The sequence below is a fragment of the Bufo bufo genome, chromosome 3 (genome assembly GCF_905171765.1).
Source record: "Bufo bufo chromosome 3, aBufBuf1.1, whole genome shotgun sequence".
Lineage (NCBI taxonomy): Eukaryota > Metazoa > Chordata > Amphibia > Anura > Bufonidae > Bufo > Bufo bufo.
The window spans coordinates 369292104-369306603 of record NC_053391.1 but is presented as its reverse complement, the minus strand read 5'-3'; the positions used below and the strand labels follow the sequence as shown (position 1 = coordinate 369306603).

General features: G+C 45.1%; 1 protein-coding gene across 1 annotated transcript in view; it reads right to left on the bottom strand.

Moving 5' to 3' along the window:
• Positions 1 to 8901, bottom strand: part of HPCA (hippocalcin) — a 36695-nt gene extending 27794 nt beyond the window's left edge. Inside the window, exon 1 of the mRNA XM_040424591.1 lies at positions 8666 to 8901. The gene's annotated coding sequence lies outside the window, so the exon portion shown is untranslated. The remainder of the gene's footprint in view (positions 1 to 8665) is intronic.
• Positions 8902 to 14500: the final 5599 nt, after the last annotated feature.

Below are 14500 nucleotides of genomic sequence, written 5' to 3'. Positions count from 1 at the left end.
TGAGGCTAAAAAGTTCAATCTTGATTTAATCAGACCGGAGAATCTCGTTTCTCACAGTTAGAGTCTTTTAGGTGCTTTTTGTAAACTTTTCATGTCTTTTAGGCCTTATTCACACGTCAGTGTTTTGGTCAGTGATTTCCATAAGTGATTTTGAGCCAAAACCAGGTGTGGCTCTAAACACAGAACAGGTGAAGATCATTCCTTTATACCTTATGTCTGTGGAGGCTCCAGTCTTGGCTTTTGCTCACAATCACTGATGAAAATCACAGACCAAAACACTGACTTGTGAATAAGGCCTTACTGAGAGGCTTCTTTCTGTCCACTCTGCCATAGAGTCCAGATTGGAGGAATGCTGCAGTGATGTTTGATCTTCTAGAAGTTTCCCACATCTGCAAACAGCATGTTTGGAGCTCAGCCAGAGATACCATTGGGTTCTTGGTCACGTCTCTTACCAAGCCCCTTTTTCCCCCCCCCCCCCCCCAATAGCGGAAGAAAACACTTCCGTTTTGTCCCCATTCATTGTCAATTGGGACAAAACTGAACTGAATGAAACTGAATGCACCAAAATGCATTCCGTTCCGTTTGGTTGCACACCCATCACGGACAGAATAATGCTGCAAGCAGCGTTTTTCTGTCCGCGATGTGGTACGGAGCAAGACGTTTTCTCTGACACAATAGAAAACTTATCCATCCCCCATTGACTTTCAATGGTGTTCATGACGGATCCGTCATGGCTATAGAAGACATAATACAACCGGATCCGTCCATAACAGATCCGCAAAAAACACTAGTGTGAAAGTAGCCTTAGACTGGCAGATGAGCCCTACGATTGTCAGGAAGGAAGCATGCCTTCCCGACAATCGCCTGCTCGACAGTGAAAGAGACCTCCTCCACAGTATAGGGAGGAGCGATCGCTAATACCATTGCTTGTCCCCATAAAAAATCATTATTTGCCGGCAGCGCAGCGTGATTAGACGGCATGATGAGCTGATTGGCAGTGATGCTGGGAGTCAGAACCCTACTCATCAGATATTGATGATCTATCATGAGGATAGGGATATATACACTGCCTGTCAAAAAAAAAAAAAGGCACCACCAAAAAAAAAGTCACACACTCTAATATTTTGTTGGACCGCCTTTAGCTTTGATTACGGCACACATTCGCTGTGGCATTGTTTCGATAAGCTTCTGCAATGTCACAAGATTTATTTCCATCCAGTGTTGCATTAATTTTTCACCAAGATCTTGCACTGATGATGGTAGAGTCTGACCGCTGCGCAAAACCTTCTCCAGCACATCCCAAAGATTCTCAATGGGGTTAAGGTCTGGATACTGTGGTGGCCAATCCATGTGTGAAAATGATGTCTCATGCTCCCTGAACCACTCTTTCACAATTTGAGCCCGATAAATCCTGGCATTGTCATCTTGGAATATGCCCATGCCATCAGTGAAGAAAAAAATCCATTGATGGAATAACCTGGTCATTCAGTATGTTCAGGTAGTCAGCTGACCTCATTATTGGAGCACATACTGTTGCTGAACCTAGACCTGACCAACTGCAGCAACCCCAGATCATAGCACTGCCCCCACAGACTTGTACAGTAGGCACTAGGCATGATGGGTGCATCACTTCGTCTGCCTCTCTTCTTACCCTGATGCGCCCATCACTCTGGAACAGGGTAAATCTGGACTCATCAGACCACATGACCTTCTTCCACTGCTCCAGAGTCCAATCTTTATGCTCCCTAGCAAATCAAAGCCTTTTTTCTGGTTTGCCTCACTGATTAGTGCTTTTCTTACGGCTACACAGCTGTTCAGTCCCAATCCCTTGAGTTTCCTTCGCATTGTGCGTGTGGAAATGCTCTTACTTTCACTATTAAACATAGCCCTGAGTTCTACTGTTGTTTTTCTTCGATTTGATTTCACCGATCACGATCATTCAGGGGTTTTTTCCCGCCACATTTCTTCCTCGAATACGATGGTTCCCCACTATCCTTCCAGTTTTTAATAATGCGTTGGACAGTTCTTAACCCAATTTTAGTAGTTTCTGCAATCTCCTTAGATGTTTTCTCTGCTTGATGCATGCCAATGATTTGACCCTTCTCAAACAGACTAACATCTTTTCCACGACCACGAGATGTGTCTTTCGACATGGTTGTTTAAGAAATGAGAAGCAACTCATTGCACCAGTTGGGGTTAAATAACTTGTTGCCAGCTGAAAGATAATCGCCCATGCAGTAATTATCCAATAGGAGGCTCATATCTATTTGCTTAGTTAAATCCAGGTGGCAACTTTTTTGGGGGACAAGGCAGTGTATATACAGTCCTGATCAAAAGTTTAGGACCACTTGAAAAATGGCAAAAAATCATATTTAGCATGGCTGGATCTTAACAAGGTTCCAAGTAGAGCTTCAACATGCAACAAGAAGAAATGGGAGTGAGACAAAATATTTTTTGAGCATTCAATTTAATGAAAACAACGAATAAACTGAAACAGGCTGTTTTTCAGCTTATCAAAAGTTTAGGACCACACCTCCAAAAAAAAAACTAAACCCACCCAAAACAGAAATCCAACTTCCAAACATGAACTCAGTAATGAGTAGGTCCGCCGTTATTGTTTATCACTTCCAAAATTCGTTTCGGCATGCTTGATGCAAGCGTTTCCATGAGGTGAGTGGGAACATTTCTCCAAGTGGTGAAGACGGACGCACAAAGGCCATCTACTGTCTGGAACTGTTGTCCATTTTTGTAAACTTCCCTTGAAATCCATCCCCAAAGGTTCTCAATTGGATTTAGATCAGGGGAAAACGCAGGATGGGCCAAAAGAGTGATGTTATTCTCCTGGAAGAAGTCCCTTGTCCTGCGAGCATTGTGTACTGTAGAGTTGCCCTGTTGAAAAACCCAGTCGTTACCACACATATGGTGTGCTGCTCCTAGTCACCTCCATGTGCATCAAGCAACCAATGGGAGGAGGAGCCAGCACACCTATATGTACCACCTAATCAAGGCGCTCTATTGGATAGGAACGGCAAACGTGCAGAGGAATGCTACTCCCAAGATAAAATAGGTGCGCATTCACACTTGAAGGTGCCAATCCCTCAAGCAAATACTACATAGACAAAAAAATTCCACAGAAAAAACTAAGATAAAAACATCCTGCACAATATGATATACAAATGTGCGGATGTCCCTGGCCATATTATTGAAGAAACCCACAGAAATAAGATAATAATGCACTTAGTAAAGTAGAGGCAAACATTATACATGGACAAAGTCCTCACTCTGATATAATAATATCTGAGACACTTAGTCAATATATTTTGATCAAAACACATCTAAGCCCGCCTACCAAGCGGCGTCTGCGCTCCTGAACATAGAAGCCCAATGGCTTAGGTAGGTTTAGCGTAGGACCCGCCTGACCTGAGACCACCTTGACGCTTGGTAGGCGGGCTTAGATGTGTTTTGATCAAAATATATTGACTAAGTGTCTCAGATATTATTATATCAGAGTGAGGACTTTGTCCATGTATAATGTTTGTCTCTACTTTACTAAGTGCATTATTATCTTATTTCTGTGGTTTTCTTCAATAATATGGCCAGGGACATCCGCACATTTGTATATCATATCGTGCAGGATGTTTTTATCTTAGTTTTTTCTGTGGAATTTTTTAATTTTTTCTCATCAGAGAACAAAACTTTCTTCCACCTTTGAATGTCCCATGTTTGGTGCTCTCTTGCCAAGTCCAAACAAGCAGTTCTGTGGCGTTCAAGGAGACGAGGTCTTTGAAGACGTTTTTGTTTTTGAAGCCCTTCAGTCTCAGATGCTGTCTGATGGTTATGGGGCTGCAGTCAGCACCAGTAATGGACTTAATTTGGGTCGAGGATCATCCAGTGTCTTGACGGACAGCCAATTGGATCCTCCGGCTCAGTGCTGATGAAATTTTTTTGGGTCTTCCACTTGACTTTTTTGTTCCATAACCCTCAGGATAATTTAAGAAATTCCAAATGACTGTCTTACTGCGTCCCACGTCAGCAGCGATGGCGCGCTGTGAGAGACCCTGCTTATGCAGTTCAACAACCCGACCACGTTCAAAAAGGGAGAGTTTTTTGCCTTTGTCATCACAACCTGTGACTACCTGACAGAAAATGACAATGAATCCACATCTTTGCACAGATTTGGCCTTTTAAAAAGGCATGTGATCCTAAAATTTGGATCCGCTGAAAAACAGCCTGTTTCAGTTTAGTCGTTATTTTCAATTAATTGAATGCTCAAAAAATGTTTTGTCTCGCTCCCATTTCTTCTTGTTGCATGTTGAAGCTCTACTTGGAACCTTGTTAAGATCCAACAATGTAAAATATGATTTTTTGCCATCTTTCAAGTGGTCTTAAACTTTTGATCAGGACTGTATACGATTTACATGGGTCTTATGCGCTATGCTATATTTTATATTCAAAGAGCAGATGGGCTGGACGTCCAGGATCTGATATTGATGACCTATCCTGAGGATTCAATTCCTGAAAACTCATTTAAGCCACACCCTTTCCCCAGTTGCATCTCTTGCCCGACAAACCACGCCCCCTAATTGAGTGAAGCAAATGGATTACTCTTTTGGGCACATTTGCTTCATTAATAGATCTAAAACTTGATGCAACATTATATGCCATAGATGCACCAAATTGTGGGCACTTTTGACAAGGTCTAGGCTTAATCACATTAGTAAACGTGCTCCAGAGTTTCTACGGGTCTGTATCAAGGACACCGAGAGGCGACGTGTCGCTGCGTGCTTTTACACAGCTTGAGATGGAGCGGGCCATGATTTTTTTCTTACAGGTTTGTATGGGCCTGTTGTAAACTAGGGGTGCCCTGTTATGAATCTATAGATCTATAATTCAGCTATGTGCATGACCACAAAGTTGCCAACTGTCTGCAAATTCATGGCTAGTCCATGAAAATCAGGAACTTTTTTGCAGCCAAAAAATGATGCAATTATAATAATGTTACAGTTCACGTTAAATACTGTTAGTGTTCACATTAATACTCTAGCTATAGACATATATCACTCATCACTTGTATGTAAGCCTCTGGTCACAACTGTATTGTGATTTCTGTTACAAATGAAAGCCGGGACACAGTGCATGATCTGTCATATGATGCCCGCAGCGCCCAACGGACCCTACTTTTTCTTTTGGGCTAAAATAATACATTTTATTAGTCTTTATTAAGTGCATTTGCAGACTAGCAGGCTTTCTATTTTACACTGAATCCATCAGGGAGCTGCTCTGACGGTTCAATCTGCAGCCCTTATTTCTGAGTGCCTGACAGCCAATAAACATTCATTATAGCTAAATTGTGATCAAACTGATGACAACTTGGATTAAATGAGTGTTTATGAGCTGTTAAGAGTTCAGAGATAAGGACTACAGATCGAGTATAATAGGTGCTATAACATGGCAGGCCTGGGAGCATTCAGAAGGCAGAGTTGTGCGACCATCATTTGCGCAACACATAGGGCACAACTACACTGCAACAAGTCGCACGACAATTTTTATAATGATAGTCTATGGTGTCGCACTGTGACATGCTGCGACTGCGACAGTCACAGAAAAATCCATCTTGGATGGATTTTTTGCTACTGTCGTGTCGCAGTATGTCGCAATGCGACACCATAGACTATCATTATAAAAATTGTTGTGCGAGTCGCGCGACACATGTCGTGTAGCCCTAGCCTTACTGTTATGAAGCGGCAGGATCTGTTTCTTTTTTTTTGGGAGCATTATGTTTTAATTATCATTAGTCATGTGGACGTTTCTTAAAGGGCTTCTGTCACCCCACTAAACTTTTTTGTTTTTTTTGTGTACTTATAATCCCTATCCTGCCATATTGCTATACCTTATGTTATTAATAATTTTCGTTCAGTAGATTTAGCAAAAAACTTACTTTTATGATATGCTAATTACCTTTCTACCAGCAAGTAGGGCATCTACTTGCTGGTAGCAGCCGCAGAAAGCCGCCCCCTCCTTCTGTTGATTGACAGGGCCAGCCGCGATCTCCTCCTCCGGCCGGCCCTGTCAGCATTTCAAAAATTGCGCGCCTGTGTTGATTCGCGCTCTGAGATAAGGAGGCTCGGCTCCTCAGCACTGCCTCAGTGCGCCTGCGCTGATGACATCACCGAAAGAGAAGACGTCATCAAGAGAAGACGTAAAGGTAATTAGCATATCATAAAAGTAAGTTTTTTGCTAAATCTACTGAACGAAAATTATTAATAACATAAGGTATAGCAATATGGCAGGATAGGGATTATAAGTACACAAAAAAAAAAAAAAAAAATCAGTTTAGTGGGGTGACAGAATCCCTTTAAAGTAAAGGGGATCTCGCTGTCCCCAATAGTTAAGAACACTGGCTGTGATTTTCCCCCTATAACAGTTATTAAAGTCTATCTTTTCTATGGGGATATTATTATATGTCATGTGTGAGCAGCAATATTAAACTGACATTCCGACAGTCACCTGCTATCACAATGCAATGTCAAGCGGAGGACAAAATCTGACCATACACATTAAGGACATCTGCCGATCCTACCAATATCAGCATCCTCTCAGCTGGAAGGGGAAAGGAGGATCAGGCATGTTGTAATATGTTGTTCTCCAGGGACCTCTGATGACACATCGCTCCTCAGTGTATGGCAGTAAACATACGTGCTCAGATGATCAGAGCGTAAACTGCCATTACTTTTGTAGGACAATTTCTGATATCATGTTGCTGAGAAATGACATCAAGAGGAGGATCTAAAAGAGGCAGAGTGTGCAAGGCCCCCTGTCCTCACTGCATTGTGCATTCATCTAGCCCTCCTGATCCAAGAAAAGTGTCAAAATTGTGTCCACATCAAAGAGGTTACACAATCCTCTTTACTTTAGAAGTCGGAGGTCAGTTCCTAGGTACCCAAGCTGCATAATAAAAAGAAGACCTTTCTTAGGCCTGTTTCACACTTGCATTTTGGTTTCCAGTTTTGAGATCCGGCGGGAGGATCTCAAAACTGGACCAAAATGGTTCCGCTTGATGTTAACGTATCCGGATGCATCCGTTCCATTAGGTTGTGTTATATCAAAACGAAAATAAATAAATAAATGAATCTGGCACTAAAATCACTGTAAGCCAATGGGTGACGGATCCGGTCTTTTTGCATCCCAAAAATATGGATCCGGCCTCATTGACTTTATTTTGCTGCTGGATCCGGTTTGTTCCGTCTCACAGCAGCAATTTTGTGTCCGGTCACAAAAGCAACAAAAAGGAACAGAATGCATCCTGATCAGTTCGGTCACCATTGACAATGAATGGAGACAAAACAGAACCGTTTTGGCCCAGTTTTGAGATCCTCTGCCGGATCTCAAAACTGGAGTGCCACAACGCAAGCCTAAAGCAGCCCTAAGGCACTACGAGCTAAAGGGTAGATGTCAGCAGTAATTTTTGAAGCATTGGCTACCAGGATGTCTTCTTATAGGATTAGTGAATTTACGTTATGTGTACTTACAACTCTGCAAACCTTATTTACTCTGGGAATGTTGTTGCACATTATGCCTATGGCGATACATTTTCTAGAGGCGGCAAAGCAATGGGTGTACGTTTGTCAATGATTTTTAGTAGTTTTGTTTTACATTTGGTTATTTTGTGACCGTCCACGTCCTGATATTACGACGGGATAAACGGACACAAGGCATGCTGCTCGTGTTACAAAGTGCATCTTTGTGATTTATGAAACATGGAATGGACCAGTGCCACCCCGGAGACACAAACGGGAGCTATCTACATATGGCCAGCTTCAATCATTTCCCCCAATTATGAACAGAGCGGAGCACAACGATGTTTGGCGGCACACTGCCAATTTAGAGGGTCTATTAATGCCAGCAGATGAATTATAGCAGCGATTCCGTCCCCGCATGGACGTTACACATTAATATTACATAAGGCTCCTTTCTATTCAGTAATATCATTTTGCGATCTGGCCAGCGCCTGATCCACTGGTGCATGTTGTGCTGAACATGGGCATGTCACCTCCTCCCTGTGTGTGATGGGAATTCATTACCGGCTGGCTGATCTCGGATTATCCCAGGGTCTGGTACAGCTGTTCTGCACAGCTGGCATGTGAGGAGTATCTCTGGACACCAAACGCAGCAGATGTGACCCCTCCGGGAGAGGAGGGGGGTTCCTTGGGGGATCCCAAAAAGCCATCGCTCCTGTTTGGTGGGCAGCATATTACCTAGTTAACCCCTGCAGCAGTGATGAAGAAGACCATTGGTGGTGCTGCTCCACATGAAGTGACAGCTATGTACCAGGCATATCATCCACACTTCTGCCAGGATGCATACCCAGACCATCCTTGGCACCCCTGCACAGATCTGATGCAGCGGGCTATGCCCACGTCTAATGATGCTATATTACATAATGCACGGTATAAAATCTATGCACAAGTGATAGCCTTCACATAGCATCTCTCCAATGGACGCCCTGAGCTCTTCCCAGCCTCACACAGCTGAGGTGCTTCCCTATGGGTGTATAGAGGGGGGCTGAATGAAGAAGTTTACCTATAGACACATAGGCTGCCGTCACTGACAGGCTTAACCCCTAAAGGTATGTGCCATCCATTCACTGCCTGCACCTCTGCATTACCTTATCCTGTGTCCTGTCCCCGGATCAGGGTGTAATCTTCCAGCGCCGCAGGGTACACCGCCGTACACTTCTACACCACGGCTACGCCCCAGCCGTGCCCGTTCTCGGCCGGTGAGAGAACCTGTAGGCGCCGGTCGTCGCGCTTCTCAGGTGAGTGCGTCCGGTAGAGCAGCCCCGGTGGATGTGAGTGTGTGCTTCTTCCCCGGAGCAGCTGAGCGGATTGTACAGCTTACAGAGCAGCCGGGAACCGGCACTGCACACAGCAAAGGAGAAGGGGGGATTCAGGTGACATGTAGAACAATTTGTCGCACGCAGAAGCTTTATCAATGGACCACACTTCACGGAGCCTGTAGAGTTTTATCTTTTACAGCGAGTCCAATAGTATACACATCGTAACCATAAACTGGGGCGATTTAATAGAGGGAAGAAAGTACTCCGCCTCCCCTGTGCGGGAAATGGTTCAGCCCAGTTCTCAGCACAAACTGAATGAGGCTTCGGAAAGCTCAGACAATGATGCGCATATAGCGTTCTCCTCATGCTGCTCGCCAACTACTTCACACACCATAGACTTTAGGTGCTTTCTTCACTTTTATATTCGAGCATTACATTCAATCACTGTCTATTTTATGTTCAATTCCAGAAACCATAGTGGCAATCTTCAGGGTACATTCACACATGAGTTTGGCGTTTTTTTTTTCCTTGGCTTTCCTGGTGTTTTTGCAAACATTATCACCAGCGTTTTTATCCATGGTCTTTTTCCCGCATAGAGATGATGTCAAAACGCCTAAAAAAATTGGCAAAGAGCTCCGGCAGGCTGCGTTTTCAAAAAGAAGCAAGAAAACAAAACAAAAAACACCACCTAATGCACAAAGACAGCAGGAGCAAAACAAAAAACTTGTGCATCCTGCGTTTTTCAAAAAGAAGCTCACTGTTTAGTGAATGGAGATAAACCACGAGCGGACACCCACCCCGGTTTCCAGCAGTTTCTGTCTGGACGCGGCGCCAGGAATATTACTCGTCCTTTCTTGGCGCAGTCGCAGCTATAAACCACATGAAGTGCAATGTGGCCTCCAATTGGAAACAGTTGGAGGCAGGTGGCCACTGCAGCTTTTTGGCAATGAATGCGGCCCAAATTCCGCAGGCAAGAAACTGGGCCAAAGAACTTCAGCTAACATCTAGAGCTGGTGTTTCTACAGTAACAAAAAGAAAATTTTAAAAATGATGCAATAAAAAAAAGCCTCAACATTCTGCATTCAAAAAAGCCACAGACCCCAAAAAGCAACTAATGAATAAAAACAACAGTAGCAAAAGTACACATGTGCAAAATAGTCTGGACACAACCACCTAGCCACAGCACCACTTTGGACCAGTATATAGACTCCTTTAGAAGGGTGGTACAATCTACAATACTGGACATACAGAGAAAGGAAACCTTTAACATTAGTGTCCAAGAAAGAAGGACCATTCAGTCCATGAATAACAACAAGGAGGACATCATTAAGTCTGCAGATAAACGGGGCTCTGTAGTCCTCATGAATACATCAGATCACATGAAGGAAGCACAAAGACAGTTGACCAACATAGAATACTACACCTAACTGGATGGGGACCCAACTCGGAAATATATAAGGGAGTTAAGAAAAATCATCAAAAGTCTACCGGCACAATCTACAAAGCTTCTAGATCTGATACCAAGCAATCCCAAAATCAGAATATTGTATATGCTTCCCAAGATACATAAGCCTGACAAGCCAGGGAGGCCCATCATCTCTGGTGTGGAAACCCTCACCAAAAAAATCTCAGGCTGGGTCGAGGGAATCCTTAAACCAATAGTAAGAAATACCACCAGCTATCTCCAAGACACCACCAACCTACCGAAAAAACTATCAATCATAGGTCCACTCCCTAATGGTGCCATCCTAGCCACTATGGATGTAGAATCATTGTATTCTAACATCCTACATGAGGATGGCCTCACCGCCTGCCACGTGTATCTTAACCACCTCCGGACCGCCTAACGCAGGATCGCGTTCCGGAGGTGGCAGCGCTGCGCAGAGTCACGCATATACGCGTCATCTCGCGAGACGCGAGATTTCGCTCAAAGCCAGCCCGCGCATGCGCATCGCGGGCCGGCAAAAGTTAGAGGACAAGTTTGTCACCAGCCTGCCAGCAACGATCATTGGCTGGCAGGCTGGCGATTTTCAAAAACTCGAATCAGAAGCCAGATAACACATCATATTAGTAAATATGATTTGTTAAATGGCTTGTCTGCTCCTCTGCTGGTCCTTTTCGTCGGTTGGTTCCAGCAGAGGAGCAGAGATCACTGTGAGTACCCACCAACACTACACTTAGCCCCAGATCACCCCCCATCACCCGAATTAACCCCTTGATCACCCCTTGATCGCCCCTGTCAATCACCTAGTGAAAGGAAAAAAGTGATCAGTGTAAACTGTCACTTTTTTTTTTCACTGGTATTGACTGATAGGTTTTAGGATAGTTTAGGCCCCTTGATTAGGTAGTTTAGCGTCAGTTAGCGCCCAGCCCACCGCACCGCAGTCACTGATTCGCTGATTAGCGTATCGCTAATCAGCATTTGTACTTTTATAGTATCTGTAAGTGATCAAAACTGATCACAGTCAGATCTATAATTGTATTAGTGTCACCTTAGCTCGCCCTCCACCCAAAACGCAGTGTTTGCCCGATCAGGCCTGATCGGTCGCCCACACGTGCGTTCACCCACGCCCGCCCCGCCGCAGTGACAAAAAATATTATATTTTTTGATCACTGCACAATCACTTTCCAAGCGCTGCGGCGATAAAAAAATCAGTTTTGATATTTTTTATCAACCGCAGCGGCCTCCGGTACTTCGCTAGCCTCCCCTTTGTTAGACAGGCTTGCTTTTTTTCTTGGGTAGTCTCAGGGAATACCCCTAAATTTAGTAGTCCAAATGGCAAACAGAGGGTATTCTTCTGAAGAGGCCTACAGGCTTCTGACCCAGTCGGATGAGGAATGGGAACCCTCATCTGACGAATCTAGCGGGTCAGAATATGAACCTGTAGAGAGCAGTGGCAGTCTGACCCAAAGTTCGGACGAGGAGGTTGAGGTCCCTGATAGCACCAGGCGTACCAGGCCCCGTGTCGCTAGACCACAGGTTGTGCAGGATCAGTTTCAAGGGCAGCAGAGTGGGGCTGGCGCTGTCGGATCACGTGGTGAGGCATACACCAGCAGCGCAGCCCTCCCTGCACCTAGTACCAGCACTGCCGTACAACATGGTGAAGTGGCGAGCACCAGAAGGGCAGTTGAAGCTGGTACGGTGGCACGTGCAATAGTTACCCCGTCGCAGCCACCGCAAAGACAGGCCCTTAGAGCCCCTAGAGTCCCTGAGGTGCTGGCAAACCCTGATTGGCAGTCACCAACTTCAGCCGCACCTGTAGTTCCCCCTTTCACCGCCCAGTCTGGAGTTCGGGTTGAGACGGCTCAGATCGGTTCGGCCCTGGGATTTTTTGAGCTGTTCTTGACTGGGGAGCTCTTGGACTTAGTCGTGGCAGAGACAAACCGGTATGCCACACAATTTATATCCGCCAACCCGGGAAGCTATTATGCCCAGCCTTTCCGGTGGAAACCAGTCCAAGTTTCCGAAATTAAAATTTTTCTGGGCCTTCTCCTCAACATGGGCCTGACAAAAAAGCATGAATTGCGGTCATATTGGTCCACGAACCCGATTCATCACATGCCCATGTTCTCTGCTGCTATGTCCAGGGCACGATTTGTGGCCATCCTGCGTTTCCTGCACTTTAGCGACAACAGCACCTCTCGTCCCAGATGCCACCCAGCTTTTGACCGGCTCCACAAAATTCGGCCCCTCATAGACCACTTCAACCAGAAATTTGCAGATTTGTATACCCCCGAGCAAAACATCTGCGTAGACGAGTCCCTAATACATTTTACCGGGCGCCTTGGCTTCAAACAATACATCCCAAGCAAGCGCGCCCGGTATGGGGTCAAATTGTATAAGCTCTGTGAAAGGGCCACAGGCTATACCCACAAATTTCGGATCTATGAGGGAAAATATCAGACCCTGGAGCCGGTCGGTTGCCCTGACTACCTGGGGAGCAGTGGGAAGATAGTCTGGGACTTGGTGTCACCCTTATTTGGCAAGGGGTACCATCTTTATGTGGACAATTTTTACACAAGTGTGGCCCTCTTCAGGCATTTGTTCCTAGAACAGATTGGCTGCTGTGGCACCGCGCGAACTAGTCGCGTGGGCTTCCCCCAACGGCTCGTTACCACCCGTCTTGCAAGGGGGTAGAGGGCTGCCTTGTGTAACGAAGAACTGCTCGCGGTGAAATGGAGAGACAAGCGTGACGTTTATATGCTCTCCTCCATTCACGCAGACACGACCATACAAATTGAAAGGGCAACCCGTGTCATTGAAAAGCCCCTCTCAGTCCACGACTATAATGCGCTCATGGGAGGGGTGGACTTCAATGACCAGATGTTGGCTCCCTATTTAGTTTCCCGACGCACCAGACGCTGGTATAAGAAGGTGTCTGTATATTTGATTCAATTGGCGATGTACAATAGTTTTGTTCTCTACAGTAAGGCTGGGAGAACAGGATCCTTCCTCAAATTTCAGGAAGAGATCATCGCGAACCTCCTGTATCCAGGAGGTTCCGTGGCCCCATCCACCAGTGTAGTTAGCCGTCTACACGAGCGACATTTCCCCAGTGTCGTTCCTGGTACCTCAACCCAACCGTCACCCCGAAAAAGATGTTGTGTCTGTAGCAGGAGTGGAATAAGGCGTGACACCCGCTATTTCTGTCCTGACTGTCCTGACGACCCTGCCCTATGCTTTGGAGAGTGTTTCCGGAAGTACCACACACAGGTACACTTAGCATAGGGATTGCATCTCACAGGACAGGCACACAGGGCTATTAGGGCCCTTTTACTCACAGCTGCTGCAAACCTCTCCTTTCACCTGGGATAAAGTGCATAATGTACTTCGCCACATCTTTGGGCGATTTGCGCTTTGCACATTGTCCCATGGGGAAGGAGAGGTTTGTCCTATAAAAGGTAAAAAAAAAAAAAATCACAGGTAAGCAAAAAAGTTAACGTTCAGTTCAAAAAGTTAAAAAAAAGTTTATATGTTCTGTTCGAAAGTTATTATAAAGTTAATAAATTTATTGCGTTGCGGCCTGGTTTTTTCTTTTTTGTTTTGTTTTTTTTACCTTCCCGGTGGACCAACCGATCGACTAGCTGCAGCACTGATGTGCATTCTGACAGAAGCATTGCGCTGCTGTCAGATTACACACAAGTCGGTGTATGCGGCGCTGCAAGACGAGATTTCTCCTCTGCAGTAAAAGATACGTTTGCCGAGGCATATGAGCTGAGGAGGTGGCGGTGTTCATATACTTTGGCAAACACTTTGTATATATAAAAAAAAAAATCCCGGCAATGATTTATTCATTCACATCGATTGATGTGAATGGAGAAATCTGGTTTGCCAGGGCATACGGGCTAAGTGGGTATGGATGTTGGGCGGAGCTCCTATGTCCTGGCAGACGCCTTTCCCCTCCTTTTTTTTTTTTTGGCAGAGATTTTTTCATCCACATTGATCGATGCGAATGAAGAAATCTGTGCCGTTCATTTTTTCTTTCAGCCCAGAGGCTGAACGGAAAAAAAAAACCCCCTCATTACCCGTATGCTCAATATAAGGAGAATAGCAGAAACTCCTAATGCTGGCCATACATGTAATGACTGCGGAGACCCTCAAATGCCAGGGCAGTACAAACACCCCACACATAACACCATTTTGGAAAGAAGACACCCCAAGGT